Raw genomic sequence first — 5,510 nt, 5'->3', positions numbered from 1 at the left:
TGTTTATGTACACAAGGGGAGGGGGACCACAAGGAAATATGCTTTATGTAGACATCAGGAAAAGGATACTATATTCCTAAAACAGACAATACATGTTCCTACTTCTTAATTATTAGTTTTTGGTTTGCTCGTACTGCTTTCTTGATTCTTTTCTCAAATACGAGTGTGGAGAAGGGGCAGGTTGTAACGGAGGAAACCCAAACTGACCAAACTCACCCTTCTTGGTCCATGTTTTGGGGGTGATGGAGAAGCAGCAGGACATGGGCTTGGCCACGCTGTGTGCCAAATGCTGTTTAAGAGTTGTGCCCCATCTCTGAGCAGGACCCATTCTGCTCTCTGGCCGCTTGCTGGTGTGGGTGCGTTGTCTACTTCATTTCCGAGTCAGTAAAAACCTACAAATGTGCAGAGATGGGGAATTTCTTTGTTGAGAACTGTTGAAGGAAGCTTCAAAGGCTGTGAAATTGAGCATTTATTGTCATGTTTTTAAGCTTAGGTGGGTCCTTTTCCAAGTTTGTTTTACAGCTTGCAAGGTAAAATAGTTTGCACTACTTTTGCAATAAACTCATGAAAAACCTAACAGTTTCTGTTTTGGTTTCTTACTGTATATATACAACTAATACTAAAGATTTAGCATAGTGTTTTTCACCTCAAAACATAAAACTTGTAACAAGCTCAGAATGCTGTAATTCCTGACAAAATAATGATGTGAATGATATTTTATAAAGTTATTTTGTATGGTGTCAATTTTGTTTTGCCTCATAGTATGTCAATAAAATAAAATTCCTCATCTTTACAAGTTGTTGCTTGATGTCTTTAATTTGGCCATTTTCTGCAGTTACTTGTGGACTGGGAGACTTTGTGAGCACACAGTGGGATGTATCCATGGCCTAAGAAATTTTCCATAGTGAGTAGAGGATCATAGTATTGCAGAATCACATAGGTTAGAAAAGACCTTTAAGATTGAGAACAACCATTAACCTGGTACTGCCAAGTCCACCACTAAACCATGTCCCTAAGCACCACATCTACATGTCTTTTAAGTATCTCTGGGGATGGTGACTCCACGACTGCCCTGGGCAGCCAGTTCCAATGCTTGACAACACTTACAGGGAAGAAATTGTTCCTAATACCCAATTTAAACCTCCCATGGCACAACTTGAGGCCATTTCCTTTCATTTCATTGCTTGTTACTGGGAAGAAGAGGCTGACCCCATGTCTCTCTATCCTGTCAGGCAGTTGTAGGCAGGGATCAGGTCCCCCCTGAGCCTTCTCTTCTCCAGACTGAGCCCCCCAGGTCCGTCAGCTGTTCCCCATCATACTTGTGCTCCAGGCCCTGCGCCAGCTCCGTTGCCCTTCTCTGGACCTGCTCCAGCACCTCCATGTCTGTAGAAGAGCAGGAGGATATCTCATGAATGGGAAGCTGCTGAATGCCACTAAATGGAGAAACCAAGAACATGGGTAAGTCCCTCTGTACTATCCAAATAGCAGATTGCCAGCCCTTGCATTATACTTGTTGGATGTATTTCAGGTGGTTCCATGGGCACTCCAGACTTCAGAGGCAGTATGTGCTGCTTTTAACTGTCTTAAAAGTTATAAATCTCCAATTATTTATGGAAGGTCAGCATTTTGGAAAACACTTGCTTGAAATCTTACCTTTTGTTGCTTTCTGAGTGATTAAATACAAAGAAGTAGCCACTTGGTGTTTACTATAAGACATCAAGGGGAAGGGGATATCAAAAAAAGCTTCAGGTATGCTCAGGAGCTCCTATTGGGAGCCCAGCCCTGCTAGCACGGATTAGTTTTACTCAGTAACATGAAATAATGTCACAGCAGTCTTCCATTTCAGCCAGAGCTTTAACTTTCCCCTTGTTTTTGAAATGCTGCTTTGAATTGGACGTGGTTTTGCTCTGTGTCAGCCTCTAGAGGAAAACAAATGCCACTCACGGGGTTTGATGGCAATGAGCCTTGGCGCTTGCAAGGCCTTGGAGATGACTGTGGCAAATGCTGGCAGCTCTGAAGTCCCCATTGAGGATTCTGGCTGAATGAACACAGAAGGGAGTTCAAGATCTTGTGGTCTCACTAATTAACAGAGTATGTTCATCATCCCACAGGAAACTTCTAAAGGGGGTGAAATATGGTGATCTGTACTTAGTAACAGTTCTTTTGTCATGTTTTGCAAGCTTAAGAAGTTTCCTTTGAGCAGCTTTGGCTGGGGGGGAAGATCTCACCAGTTAGCACTGTAGGGGAATATACAGCGATATGTATATAATGATAAAGTCATCCTGGAAAGTGTCTCCTGTCCTGTGCTCCGCTGTCTGAAGTCCCTGAACACCTTAAACAGGCCAGGATACCCAAGGAAACACCAGCAGCAGCTTCCCGCCTTGCAGCTGGCCCCCCGGCACTGCAGGAATGTTCAGCAACATGAATGCAAGCTCTGGACACTCCAGAAAGAAAAAGCAATGTTCCTCATAAGCAAAGCTGGTGCCTTCCCACTATAACCCTGCTCAGGATGTCTGCCATTTTGTTGAGATTTAGCTGTTTATTGCAGCGTTTCCCTTACAAGATATGGACAGAGACCTGACTGCAGTACCTGAAAGGTTGTCGTTGGCATCGTCGACTTTCCTGCTCCTCCTTTGGGTGTAGGAAGATCTGCCCGGGCCATGGTGGCTGAAGCACTCATAGTTTTGATCCATGGACAGTAAGCTCCTCATCTGGAAAGCTGGCAGGAGATCAAGTCCTTCAAAGCCAGCAGGGGCAGCTGTGGCCAAGCTGAGGTATCAGAGGCTTTATGCCATCTGTTTGAGCCCTTCAACAGCAATGGAGGGCTTGGTGCTGGGGGGGAAGAAACCCCTGAGCTGTAATGGCAGAAGTCAGAGGCAATCCCTTTTCTTGCCTTCCCCATTGTTTCAGCTGCAGAGTTAGACACAGGCTGTGTGATTTCTTTGTTCCAATGCTCCTCAGTTGTTTTTGACCCAGCCTGAGGAAGTCCATGTTAAATGATGGTGATTTGTAGCTGGAGCCTTATAATAGCTTATGAATGTGTCTTCTGATTTCCTGCAGGGGATAAAGGTGTGCTGTGAGGGCACTGGGATGTGTCACTTGAAATCCTGCCTTTGTGTCCCACTGCATTGGTTTGTGTATTTGCTCATCTGATCTCGCCTGAAATGCATTTCCTTCGGTGTGTAACCCAGCGTCAACGGGATGCTTTGGTATGTCTCCTCTTGAAGGACTGCTGGGGCCAGAAGCCCTCACAGCTGCTCACTCCTCCTCCTGACCAGGGCAGGTGGAGAAAACAGGATGAGAAGGCTCAAGGGCTGAGGTGAAGATGGGGAGATCACACACCAGTGACTGCCACAGGTAAATGAGACCTCGCCTTCCCCTCACCCCTTCCTTCCCATTCCTGTCTTCACCCCGACCCCGAGGCGCAGGGCTGCGGATGGGGCCGTGCTCAGCCCGGCACAGCCCCTCTCACCCGCTGCTCCCTCCTCCCCCCTGCTCCAGCTCGGCCCCTTCCCCGCCTGCACCCTTCAGGGACCCCCCGCTCCCGCCGGGGCTCTGCAGGGCCGCAGCTCCTGCAGGAAATCCCCCCCCTGCTGCGGCGTGGGGCCCTCCCCGGGCTGCAGGGGGGGGGTCTCTGCTCCCGCGGGGTCTCTGCAGGGCTGAGGGGATCCCTGCTCCGGGCCTGCAGCACCTCCTGCCCTCCTCCTCCTCCACCCTCCCTCGGGGTCCCGCTGCTGCTGCTCCCTCCTTGGCTTCCTCCTCCTCTGCCTGCGTCGCCTTTGGCCCTGCCTGGAGCCTGTTTCCGCCCCCGGTACCCCCCGCTTGGCTGAGGGGCTCCGCTGGGTTCCGCGCTGAAGCCGCCTGGGATCGGCTGTGTCCGGCATGGGGCAGCCCCGGCTTCACCTCACGGAGGGGAGCAGCCCCATGGCCGGTGGCTCGGCGCACACACCCCGCACACCGGCGTCTTTCTGCATCCGTGTTGCTGTAGATAAACTATAGCGTGGCAGGAAGGGGAAGCTGTGAGGAAAAAAAGCACAATGGGGTGTGTGTGGAGGGAAACCAGGGTAGGCACTGCATGAACAGGGATAACCAAGGTGCCACAAGGAGAACCACTTGTGGAGTGATTCGTGTTCCTGGTTTTCAGTGTGTGTCACTCCTTAGGGCGCGCCGCTCTTCCACCGAACCACCTGCAGCTGGGTTGTTCCTTCTCACGCTTCCCCTCCTCATCACATCTTTGGTCTCACACTGAAAGGTACCGGTTGTGCAGAGCAAGGACCTCGGAACTCACTGTGCTTGCTCCTTCTCCCAGGCACAGACCATGGCGTTTTGCAGCCTGGCCATAAGGAGAAGTTGACTGCCAGGGCCAGTGTGAAGACATGGTGCATGCCAGGACTCTTGCCAAGCAGTCTGGCTCTGCTCAGGCTGTGGGGCCACTGCTTGGGCTATGGGTCTGAGAGGGAAAGGACACATTCCCCTCTGCTGTGACCAACCTGGGATGCAGGACAGCGAGGCACGGCTGACTGCTGGTGTGCACTACCTGTGACCAGGTATGTGATGATACGGTCAGGCAGTGGCCTTTTACCACAGCAGCAGAATTTCCTCCTTCAGTTGACCCTCAGAGGCCTGACCATGATCTGTCCTGTCCCAAGGAAAGCATTTTGTCTGCAGTCCCAGTGCTCCCAGTTGTGTCCTGGACACGTTGGCTGAGCACGCAGCGACACGCTCCTGCCCAGGCTCATGAGTTTGTAGTGACTGAGGAATGTGTTGGGGATTTTGGTTTTCTCCTTTCTTGGGGGGGTATCTAAAAGCAGAGTACTGGTGTTACCTACCACATATCATAGATTCATAGAATGGTTTGGGTTGGAAAGCACCTTAAGACCATCAAGTTCCAACCCCTTGCCATGGGCAGGGACACCTCACACTAGACCGTGTCACCCAAGGCTCTGTCCAACCTGGCCTTGAACACTGCCAGGGATGGAGCATTCACAACTTCCCTGGGCAACCCATTCCAGTGCCTCAGCACCCTAACAGGAAAGAACTTCTTCCTTATATCCAATCTAAACTTCCCCTGTTTAAGTTTTAACCCATTACTCCTTGTTCTATCACTACAGTCCTTAATGAAGAGCCCCTCCCCAGCATCCCTATATGCCCCCTTCAGATACTGGAAGGCTGCTATGAGGTCTCCACACAGCCTTCTCCAGGCTGAGCAGCCCCAACTTTCTCAGCCTGTCAGTGGTAATCATCTCCTACCAGGCATGGTCAGCCCCTGCAAGATGATGGATGGTGGGAGATACTTGGGGCTGGCAGCTATTTTAGCACCTTTTACCAAGTCACCAATGTTGTTCTTCATAAACTATACCTGGCATCAAGATTGGCTTTAAATAACTCACCACATTTCAGAGGATGCTGCATAATGGACAATAGGATCAGCTGCTCAGACAGATTGAAACCAGAAAACACTGACTCTGAAATTAATCAGAACTGGAATTTCCATAAATGCACCAGGGAAC

The sequence above is a fragment of the Neopsephotus bourkii genome, unplaced genomic scaffold, assembly GCF_033783945.1.
Source record: "Neopsephotus bourkii isolate Nb327-2 ecotype Australia unplaced genomic scaffold, CSIRO-AGI_Nbou_v1 NB_1637, whole genome shotgun sequence".
NCBI lineage: Eukaryota > Metazoa > Chordata > Aves > Psittaciformes > Psittacidae > Neopsephotus > Neopsephotus bourkii.
The sequence above is the reverse complement of the archived record's forward strand: the minus strand, read 5'-3'. Positions refer to the sequence as shown.